Source organism: Nuphar pumila, chromosome 16 (assembly GCF_984573655.1).
Source record: "Nuphar pumila chromosome 16, dmNupPumi1.hap1.1, whole genome shotgun sequence".
NCBI lineage: Eukaryota > Viridiplantae > Streptophyta > Magnoliopsida > Nymphaeales > Nymphaeaceae > Nuphar > Nuphar pumila.
Window position 1 is genome coordinate 58,270,867 of NC_143264.1, and position 12,151 is coordinate 58,283,017.

Genomic DNA, 12,151 nt, shown 5'->3' on the forward strand with positions numbered 1-12,151 from the left:
TTATAGTTTCCATGATTAGATGCATTTCTATTTGATCTATGAACAAAAGGTTGAGAATAATGTCTTTGATTTTTCACCACATAGTTTGGTCTATTTTAAGTATCAAAGAAGTTATATCCCAATCCGGTTTTATTAACCGAGCATCTTTGAGAACCAAGAAGTTTTTCTAGATTCTCTTGACCATTTGTGAATTTGGTCACTATAGAAAGAAGATCATTTGACTTTTCTTTAAGACTAGATATTTCTTTTTGTAAGAGATTGGTTCTAACTCCAATTTCTTTTATCTCTAATGCTTGGCAAGAGTTTTCCTTCTTGAGATCTTCTATCTCTTGAAGTAACACTTTATTTTGAGAGTCAAGAGTTAAATTTTCAATTTTTAACTCTTTATTTTTAGAACTAAGACTCTTAAATTTAGCATATAAATCATTAAATGCTTCAAATAACTCATTGGTTGATATTTTGAAATGATATTTTTAAAACAAGTATTTGCAATAAAACTTTGGAAAATCGTCAACCAAAAGTGTAAAAACCGACTTTCCACAAAGTGGTAAGTACGGGTCGAATCCTCAGGGAACAGGAATTAATCAAGATATTTCTAGAAAGTTTAATTTATTAATTACAAATGTCAATCTACAATTATAAAGTTAATACAACTACAATTAGTCACTAAAATGAAAATGACACAGCACTAAGTCCTCTGCTCCACACCAAGGGTATTTCCGTCTTTTCGCCAATTATTCACTCTTCGCACTTGGACAATAACCCTGGAAACTAAATATGCTTTTCAACCTAAAAATGCAGAGGGATACAAAGTTAGTATTCTAATCTAACAATGCAAACAATAACTAAAACTAATTCTAATTTTACGAAAATAATAAAACAAATGCTACTTATCAGACAATAATTAAATAAAATACTAAACTAATTCTAAACTTAACTAAATTAATTCTACTAATGCTGTATGATGATTATGCAACTCCTAAAATGCAGAAACTACTGAAAACAGGTCTAAAATGCCGAAACTAAGGAAATTACGAAACTGCCCCTAACTAGTGCAAAATAGCTTTCTGACAGGTTATCGGAAAACCACTGTTTGACAAGGCAAACGAAGTCCGATTTTCCCAAAATTTGTTCTGTTCTGCAACTGACAAATTAAAAAATCTGACAGTTTTTACAAAATAAAAAAAAGATATCTGAAACTCCAGATATAAGCGTTTCAAATCTGGGAAAAATCAGGATATCGAAAGTCCTGTAATTTAAAATCCAGAAAAAGCGGTTTTCGCAAAACGCTTAAAAATCAGACCAAATCAACTTTGAAAGAGCTGAAATTTGGTCTGCAGTCAGATAACACGCCACTAAAGTGAACAGAAAAAGAATTTTTGGAAAACACGAAATTGTTACACAGAAAATAACGCTTGTGCGACAGGGCAAAAATCAGGTTTTTCTTTGAGTGCACTATTCACTTTATGAATTTATTTAAACACTATAAAATGCAAATTAAACCTAATGTAATCTAAATGACACTGAATAACAGTGTATATGCAGATGAATATTACAATTACTCTAAATGCATGACGAACAAAATACGATAAACAAATTATGATTAAAACTACGTTAACTAACGATGCAAATGCAACTATGCTACTCAAAGGATGCAATTCGAACTACTATGTTAACTAATAACTACTACAAGTAAAACAATCACAAAACACAGCTCACACAATCAAAACAAATACAATATACGCACACGCACTTCTATACTAAAACTAAACTAAATAACTAAACTAATTAGTATAAAAATCAAAATAAATAACACTAAATGAAATTAATTCACTAAAGAACAAAGGCTAGTGTTAGGGTTCACTCAGTTGACTCGACTTGGACTAATGTTGACTCGGCTAGGCTTGACCTAACTAGTTGGGTTCGGTTGACTGAGGATTGGGTTCGGTTTGGTCTATGACTTGACTTAGGCTTGGGTTTTGACTAAGTTAGGTTTAACTAAAACTAGGTTGGGCTCAGTTTTGAGTTGACTTAGTTAACTAAGGTCGGGTTGGTTTAGGTGGGCTCGGACTAAGGTTGACTAGACCTAGATTTGACCTTGACTTTGACTTAGGCTAGGCTTGGTCTTGACTCACTTTAGGTTGGACTAAGACTTGACTAGGGTTAGGTCTTGATCTTTGACTTAAGCTTGGGTTAGGTTTGACTAGGCTCGAGTTGGGTTAGGTAGGGATTAGGGTTTGACTCAACTAGGCTTGACCTAGGGTTTTGACTTGGGATAGGGTTGACTCGACCTAGGTTAGGTAGACTCGGTTTTGACTAGACTCAAGGGGGGTTAGACTAGGGTTTGACTCACTTAATTGGGTCGACTAAAGTAGTAACCTCTTAATTCTCCTACAATTAATTCAAAGTTACCGATTTTAATGAAGGAGGTTAGGAAAATAAAGTAATAATTATCAATGCTCAACTTGGAAATGATTTGGATTCTCCAAAAATCGCCCCACTTAATGAGGGAGTTACTCTCCTTTATTGTATTTAAATTCTCACTTTGGAAAATGCAAAATCCAACTTAGAAAAACCCCACGATTTTTGCTTTCCCAACTTGAATAAAGGCATTTATTCTTTTATGAAAATCGTGGAGCCTAAATTAGAATTTTTGTTTAATTTCAAAAACACTTTCCAAAGTGAAAGAGTAACTCCTTCTTTAATGCACATTCAAAATTCAAATCTTCCTTAAATGCCTCACACGATTTTTGAAGAACCTCCTTTTTCCAAAAGCTTTCCAAATTTCAATTACTTTAATTACCTCCCTTCTCAAAAATCGCCAACTTCTAAAAGTACTACTTTCTAAACTAATGCAATTAAAGCTACCTAGGGAATAAAAGGACTTAAATAGAAAAACAATTTTCTAGGATTGAATGCTACCCTAATTCCCAAAACTACTTAAATGACCCCTAAAAACGGCTAAGACACTAAACCCTAATACATTGAATCTAGACACCTTCTTAATCTACCAAATTGCAATGAATGCTTTCTAAAAAAAATCGACCTAGAGCTCAATTGGAGCTCTAATGGCTGCCGCCCCACCTTGGGGAAGAAGAAGACTAAAAAAAAACTAAAAAATAATAAAACATAAACTAACAAAAAACCGATTTTACTAAGTAGCCACTATTTTGATAAAATTAAATTAAAATATAATAAAACGAACTCCTAATTATTCAAATGCAAACATGAACAGCACTATGCTGGAGTTTATTTAAAAACATAAAGAAATGAAAATCGATTTTTGTAATTTTCACAATAAAACAAAACACCTAAAGCACTAAGACATCAAAACGAAATTTGGAAAGACCTAAATACAAGAAACTTGACTAACACAACCTTAACTAGACTGTAAACAGCAAAACAAATGGTAGGCAACACGAATCACACAATGGACTCACATACCTTCAACGAAAAGGCCAAGATCGGCTAGAATAACTGTAGCCGATTTTTTTTTCTCTTTCAAAAATGAAAGCAAACAAGACACAATCAAATGCCACGAATAAAATAAATCAAAAATGAAATTTTATACTTTGATTTTCAGTAGAACAGACCCAAGAACACGTTGAAAAAAAAAAACAAATCATCTAGAAAAACCTCTAGCCGATTTACATCTTTTGAGAGAAAAACGATGGAAAAACACCAATCAAATACATAATCAATGAAAGAAAACCTAATCTAGCGTGCTGGCCTATGCACGAACTCTATTCTAAGGTTGAAAACAAAAAGAAAACAAGAAACACTCAGAAAATAAGAAAATAAAATCGACACTCAATTCGGTTTTAGCTAGAAGAGAAGGGAGAAGAAGACCTACCTCTTGGAAGATCCGACGACCGGGGGGATGAAGAAGAGCGGACCGTGGCTGGATTTGGATGTCCCAAACAGTTCGAGAATGCTGGACTTCACCAAAAAACAGCACCTTTGCAGCTGCTACACGTTGGAGATCCACCGAAGATGGATAATGCGCCGATTCTCGATCGGAGGGTGTAGAAAGCCGGATGGAGGTAGAGCCGGCTCACCTTGTTGGTGTGTTTCGCACTCTCACACAAGGTTAGTAGTCTCCACCTCTGCTACACCTGCAAAAGTACAGAAAAATGATGAGAAGACAGCAAGGAAAAAGGAAGCAATGAAGAGAAAACACAAGGGGATCAAAATATGCTTGAAACCCAAGCATAGACCGATCTTCAATGGCCAAAACGTGGGAGGATGGAGAGGAAGGAGCTGCTGGAGTAGAATCACTGTAGGGGGCATCCAAACAAAGCCAAAGACGCCTAGGGTTTGCTGGAAAAAACTATTTATACTTTTTTGGAATTTCAGAAACAGGGTTAAAAAATAAAAATTTGCTAGGCGCCATTTTCTAGGGGGGTTTCTGCAAAACATTTTGAATTGGATATGGATAGACGTGTGGGTTGGGTTTTGGGCTTTCTAAGGGTTGATCCAAAGTCCAAATAACCTAATTGGGTCGGATATGGATCCGATCCACCTCAAAATTCGTGCCCAAACACTGAAATAGCCATAACTCTCTCATTTTAACTCCGATTTTTCTGAAATTCGAACCTTAACCCCTTACTATCAAAATACATCTAAACATGGGTTTAAAACCTTAAACTTGATACATAATGCATGAAAAACTTATTAACATGATGCGCATTTCATGCATCATCAAATACCCCCATGCATGAATGTTTGTTAGTCCCTTAACAAACCCTAATTATGCTATGCAACGAAGACAAGAAATGCTAAGCATGAATGCATAATACTAACTCACTTTCGTAGGAATCACGGTTGCATTTAGCGTATGCAACAAGCCCTTTAAACCCCTAGCTTACACTAATGGACGAGTAAGGTCTCGTGAGGGTTTGCAGAGATGCTACCCACAAACATCAATGGAATGCGAGGATGATTTTTCAAAAATATTAGGCTCTTAAGAATGCAGTTGTAATAAATATTTCATGTAATTGACATTCTCAAAACAAGTTTAAAAATCTCATGCCACCACAGTAAAAATTCTTTTCCTTCACTTTTCTAATATTGTAGCTAGTTCATGATTTTTCTCCGAAAGTCAAGTATTCTCATGTTTTACTCATTTATTCTCACTTGTATATTTTCTGCACAGTAATACACATATATGCCTAAGCAATGAAAATTTTCTTAGTCCGCACATTCTTTTTCTTTCATTCATTTTTCACCCTTTTTCCAATTTGTTCTCTTGAGCATTCTTCTCACATGAGCACTATTTCGAATAGTCAGTTTTCGTGACCCGTGTAGCGAGCTTTGGGTCAATGACTCCCAAGTCGGCCGACCTTAGGGCACTAGATACGAAGTATCCCTCAGACTTAATTGCTCAAGTCACTAGACCTTCTATTCTAATAGTTTACGTATACTTTTCCTCTCGTCCTGTGCAATGTCTCTATCTCTTAGGCTTTCTATGCAGTCCATGTAACAAGCTTTCGAATCGGTGGCTCCCAAACCAGCTGGTTTTGGGGCACCAGGTGTAAAACACCCTTCAGATTCTACTTACTCGAACTACAAAGGCCACAGATATCAACTAGACAAGTAGATGATCTCTTTCGTTATCCTTTTCATAAAAAAGACTCAAACACTTCATCTCGTGTCTGAGTTTCACTACTAGGATTCACGAAGACGTCCACAACTAAACGTAGCTCTATTCTTTTAACTCATTTTTCAAACACATCTTTCCATTGCTTATTTCTTTCACAAAACATACTGTGCATACTTATAATAAAGTGATTCAAAATTTTCTAACAATCAAATACTATCTTTTCTTTGAATTTTCTCATAAATAACTACTCTATTTGAATCAGTTCAGAGAAAAAAATTTTATGGGGCTTAAAAATTTATAAACTGTTAGATTATGCCAAAAACAATCATATATGCTACAACTTGTTCTCAAATGCCTACTTTAATTACCATTCAGAAAAAAAAAATTGACATTTTTGTGTGCATGCATCTAAACCATCCACCCCATGCTTGAATGACACTGTCCCTACTGGCATACAAAATAAATAAAAATGTAATGCAAATGCACACTAAAAGACACTAACAAAAATATGGGAGAAAGGATAGATACAACCTGATTTGCTCTGAGCTTCTGAAGTTGAATTTCATCTGATCTTTCAATTCTTTGAAAGCTCTTCCATGCACCTGGTAACTGATAAAGTGTTAGATTGATCCTGCATACATCAAAACAAATGTTAGCACATATGAAATGAAATACTGAATAAAGAAAAATACTGAAATAAAAAATAAACTAGTGTATATATTATACATCCCTCTGGTTGAATCTTCATGCCTTTATGAGATGCACTATCTCATACTCACCATCCTGCAAGGAATCTGAAATAAAGGGCTTCAATCTTTGCCCATTCACCTTGAATGTACCTTGGGTCATAGGATCGAATAATGTCACTGCTCCATGGGGAAATACTTCTTTCACAATGTAAGGACCTGTCCATCTCGATCTCAACTTCCCTGGGAATAAATGCAAACGAGAATTGTATAGCCACACTTTTTGATCTGGCTCAAACACTTTCCTGTCAATATGCTTATCATGAAATGCTTTCGTGCGAGCATTGTATAATTTGGCATTCTCATACGCATCATTCCTGAGTTCCTTTAATTCTGAGAGCTACAGTGCTCTCTCTCTGCCAGCTTGGGTAAGGTCAAAATTCAATTTCTTGATAGCCCAATACGCTCTATGCTCTAGTTCGACAGGAAGATGGCATGCTTTCCCGAATACAAGGCGATACGGGGAGATGCCAATGGGAGACTTAAATGCAGTTCTATATGCCCATAGTGCATCATCTAAGCGCTGGGACCAATCCTTACGGTCCGGGCGAACTGTCTTTTCTAAAATTCGCTTAATCTCCCTATTGGACACTTCAACCTGTCCACTCCTTTGCGGATGATATGGCGTGGTGAATCTATGATTGACAAAATATCTTCTCAGCAGAGAAGCTATCTGTACATTCCTAAAATGCTTGCCACCATCGCTAATCATCGCACGTGGCACACCAAAATGACTGAAAATGTTATGCTTAATGAACTTAAGCACTACTCTATGATCATTGGTCTTGGTTGCCACAGCCTCGACCCATTTGGACACATAATCAACCGCCACCAGAATGTATAAATTTCCAAATGAAGGCGGAAATGGTCCCATGAAATCAATGCCCCAAACATAAAAAATCTCGACTATCAAAATCGGAAGCAAGGGCATCATGTCCCTCTTGGACATGTTCCCAATCTGCTGACATCGAAGACATCGCCTACAGAACTCATGAGCATCCCTGTGGAGTGTGGGCCAATAAAATCCTGACTGTAAAACCTTTGCAGCCGTCTTCCTACTGCTAAATTGCCCTCCACAGGCTAATGAATGGGAAAAATTCAGAATGGGCTGGTACTCCTCCTCCGGAACACATCTCCTAATGATTTGGTCTGCACAGTATTTGAACAACTCTGGTTCATCCCAATAATAGTGCCTCACCTGAGATAGGAATCTCTCACGCTCATTCTTGTTCCAATGCTCAGGTATCTGCCTCAAAACCAGATAGTTCACAATATCTGCAAACCAGGGTAACTGCGATGTACTGACTATCATGATCTGCTCATCGGGGAAAGAATCATTGATCGGCCTCTGATCCTGCGTGGTCTCCACGATCAGTTTGGACAGATGGTCCGCTACTACATCCTCGCTTCCCTTCTTAAATTGAATCTCGAGATCAAACTCTTGTAGTAGTAGAACCCAACGAATCAATCTCGGTTTGGTGTCTTTCTTATTCAACAGATATTTCAATGCAACATGGTCAGAATAGACAACCACCTTCAAACCGAGTAAATAGGACCTAAACTTATCCAATGCGAAAACTACGGCAAGTAGTTCCTTCTCTGTCGTAGTATAATTCATCTGAGCATCAGATAGAGTTCTACTCGCATAGTAGATCACATAGGGCTTCCTATCAACGCATTGTCTTAAAATAGCCCCCATAGCATAATCAGATGCATCGCACATAATCTCAAATGGGAGAGTCCAATCCGGAGGTCTCAAAATAGGTGCAGTAATCAAGGCCTCTTTGAGAATCTCAAAGGCCTTCATACATATCTCACCGAAAACAAAGGGCTGGTCTTTCTCTAATAAAGTGCAAAGCGGTCAAGAGATTTTACTAAAATCTTTTATGAACCACCTATAAAAGCCTGCATGCCCTAAGAATGACCGAATCTGCCTCAGAGGGGTGGGTGGAGTCAAACGAGAAATGGATTCCACCTTCGCTCTGTCAACCTCAATGCCTCGCTTGGACACAATGTGTCCAAGCACAATCCCCTCCTGGACCATAAAATGGCTCTTTTCCCAATTAAGGACAAGATTTGTCTTCGCACACCTACTCAGTACTCGAGTAAGTTTTTGGAGGCAATCTTCAAATGAAGAGCCATACACTGAAAAATCGTCCATGAAAACTTTCATCACATCATCAATCATGTTCGAGAAGATAGCAAGCATGCACCTCTGAAAAGTGGCCGGGGCATTGCAGTGCCCGAACGGCATACGTCTAAACGCGAAGGTGCCATAAGGACATATAAACGTAGTCTTCTCCTGGTCGTCAGGATGGACAGCTACCTGATTGTATCCCGAATATCCATCTAGAAAACAGTAGTAGCTCTGCTCTGCGAGTCTCTCTAAGATCTGATCACTGAATGGCAATGGGAAATGATCTTTCCTAGTTGCCACATTCAGCTTCCGATAATCGATACAGACTCGCCATCCTGTAGTGGTCCTCATCGGAATTCTCTCACCCTTCTCGTTCTCAACCACAGTGAGTCCTGACTTCTTCGGTACAACCTGAATCAGACTGACCCACTGGCTATCAGAAATAGGGTAAATGATTCTAGCATCCAACCACTTCACCACCTCGTTCTTCACCACTTCCTTCATGTTGGGATTTAGCCTTCTTTGCATATCTCTAACTGGCTTGACTTCCTCATTACAATGAATTCTATGCATACAGAATGAAGGATCAATCCCTTTCAGATCAGCAACTCCCTAGCCAATCGCTGCCTTGTGCTCTCGAAGAATAGTCAGTAATCTCTGCTCCTGCTCCTTAGTGAGCAAGGACGAGATGATCACAGGCAGAGTCTCATCATCTCTGAGGTATGCATACTTGAGTGAATCCGGTAAGGGTTTGAACTCAAGTTTCGGGGGTGACTCGATCGAAGACTTGGCGGGGGTTTCCGCAAGTGGTGGGAGAGTCTCAATGACAGCTCCCCAAGGTGGTCTCTTTGACAACACTCTAGACACATCTACACTATCTACACCATTATTCTTCTCTATATGGTACAGTTCTAAAGAATCTTCAGTAATATACAACTCGAGCTGCTGCTCCACTAACTCATGTGCAATATCTACATGAAAGCAGTCCATGTCTCCTGCTGGACCCATCGCGGCATTGAAAATATTCAGCTTGACTTTCCTATTGCCGAATGAGAGATCCATGGCTCCGGTCCTACAGTTGATGCACGCATTGGCAGTCGCCAAGAATGGTTTGCCTAAAATGATCAGAGTCTGGTGCTGGCTGTCTACTCCTTTCATATCAAGAATAATGAAATCGACTGGGAAATAAAAGTCATCCACCTTAACTAGCACGTCCTCTAAGACACCTCTCGGTACCTTGACGGAACAATCTGCCAGCTGCAGTGTAATCAGAGTCGATCTCATCTCTCCTAGCCTGAAAGAATCAAAGAAATACTCCGGCAGAATGTTCACACTTGCTCCAAGATCGAGCAAAGCGCATTCTATCCGGATGTTCCCTATGGTACACGCAATGATCGGGGCTCCAGGGTCCTTGAGCTTTGGTGGTGTCTGATGCTGAAGTACTGAACTCACCTGCTCAGTCAGATGGACCCTATTAGGAACTCTCTCTCTAGATTTACACTTCTGCGTACATAGCTCTTTCAGGAATTTGGCATATGCCGGCACCTGCTGAATCGCATCAAGCAAAGGTAGGTTGATCTGCACATGCTTAAAGATGTCAAGCATGTCCTGGATCTTCGCACCTTGCTTCCCTCTATATCCAGGAGAATCTAATGCTTTGGGATAGGGTGGTGGGGGAATAAACTCGGGTGGTTCCTTCTCTTTGTGAGAAGTCTCACTCCTATCCTTCTTCTGCACTGAAGATGAAGATGATGATGATGATGAAGATGAAGATGGGGATGGGGATGATGATGATGGCTGAGCCGACGTAGGTGAAACAATGGTCTCTGGCTCCTCTATCCTATCTCTACTCTCTCTTTCTCTGCTCTCAATGTGATACTCATGTCCACTCCTCAGAGTCATAATAGATTTGGCCTACTGCTGTGTCTCAGTATGAAACAGGCCTCCAGTCATCTGGTCCTTGCCCTTCGGGTTCATGACAGTCTGACTCGGTAATGTACCCTCAGGTCTCCTACTGATAGCCTTAGCTAACTGTCCCATTTGCGACTCTAACTTCGCAATGGACTGCGTATGTGAGCTCAATATCTGGCTACACTTATCGAAGGCGTTCTGATTAGAGGTTTTCACCTCTTGGAATGCCTGGAGAAGTCTCTCCTCAAAAGTTGTCTGCGGGGCAGACTCTTGCTGAATCAGGGGAGGGACTGAAGAAGAAGACGACTGAGAATAGCTCGGCCTCTGGAATGACTGATTAAAAGATGGTTGCCGAACTGGCTGAGAGGATGTAGGCATCTGCATGGAAGACTGTGGATTCTTCCATGAAAAATTGGGGTGGTTACGCCAACCCGGATTATATGTCGATGAAAATGGGTTATTCGGCGGTCTGACGTAACCCTGAGATGCCTGAACTTTTTCTTGAACAAATTCAGGGTACTGAGCTGCCGAAGGGCACTCAATGATATATTGTGCCGGACTGGCACAAAGAGTACACACTTGCTGTGTAGTGGATGGTCCTGAGAGAAGCTGGTCCAGCTTCTGAGCAATCATGTCTACCTTGCACTGTAGTGCATTAGATGGACCAATCTCAAGAACACCAGCTTTCTTCTGAATGCTGGGTGTGGCTCTATCCGAATGAGAGCTCGAAGCATGGTGGAGTGAATTCTCGGCCAATGTATCAAATAGCCTCCATGCTTCGTCCTCGCTCTTTAGCATGAATGTCCCTCCACATGAAGAGTCGATCATCTGACGATTTTTGTCAGACAATCCATCGTAGAAGCTCTGCACCAGTTGCCATTTTGGCACCTGATGATGGGGACATTTCCTGAGGAGATCCTTCATTCTCTCCCAGGTCTCATGAAAGCGCTCACCATCTAGCTCTGAAAAGCTAGTGATGGCTCTACGATATTGGTTCGTACGACCAATGGGAAAGTATTTCTGAAGAAACTCCAGTTGCAATTGATCCCAGGACTCTGTTTCTACAGAATCTATGGACTTTAGCCAATACTTGGCTTTGTCCTTCAATGAAAAGGAGAATAGAGTCAACCTTAAAGCATCATCATCGAAATTCTGTATCTTAATAGTAGAACAAATTTCGAGGAATTCATCTAAATGTCAGTAGGGATCTTCATGACAAAGGCCATAAAAAGATGGAAGCATCTGAATAATGCTGGCCTTAATCTCATAATGAGGCGCTCCTACATCGGGTCTCTGAATGCAGGATGCCTGAACATAGTCTGTGGGAATGAAGTATTCCCGCAGAGGACGTGGATGAACTGGGGGTGGAGGTGGAGGATCCATGTCAACCATTGTTGTCGAACTTCGATGAGAATGTAAAATTCTCTCTGGGTTATCAACAAATGGATGTAATGGGGTTCCTAGACCTCATCGCCCCTGCATACACTGGTACTAAGACCAGATGTAAGCAGACAACCTAAATCTAAATCTAAACTAATACAGGTACTAAACTGTAAATAAACAAATAACAGTACTACGAAACAGAGATGCTATCTATCTATGTCAAAATTCTATAACTAAATAAATAAATAGCAAAGTAAACTATTCTAAAATACTGAAACAAATAAATACAGGAAATCACAAAGTATGTTTTTCTAAAACCCACCTGTCTAATCGCTCCATGCAGAATGATAATTAAGTGAATCCTAGAAAGAA

General features: G+C 39.4%; 1 non-coding gene across 1 annotated transcript; it reads left to right on the forward strand.

Annotated features, from left to right (window-relative positions):
• The first annotated feature begins 11,282 nt into the window (after positions 1 to 11,282).
• On the forward strand, positions 11,283 to 11,385 carry LOC149813276 (small nucleolar RNA R71). Its single transcript, XR_016428445.1, has one exon. It is a non-coding gene; the product is annotated as a small nucleolar RNA R71 (small nucleolar RNA).
• Positions 11,386 to 12,151: the final 766 nt, after the last annotated feature.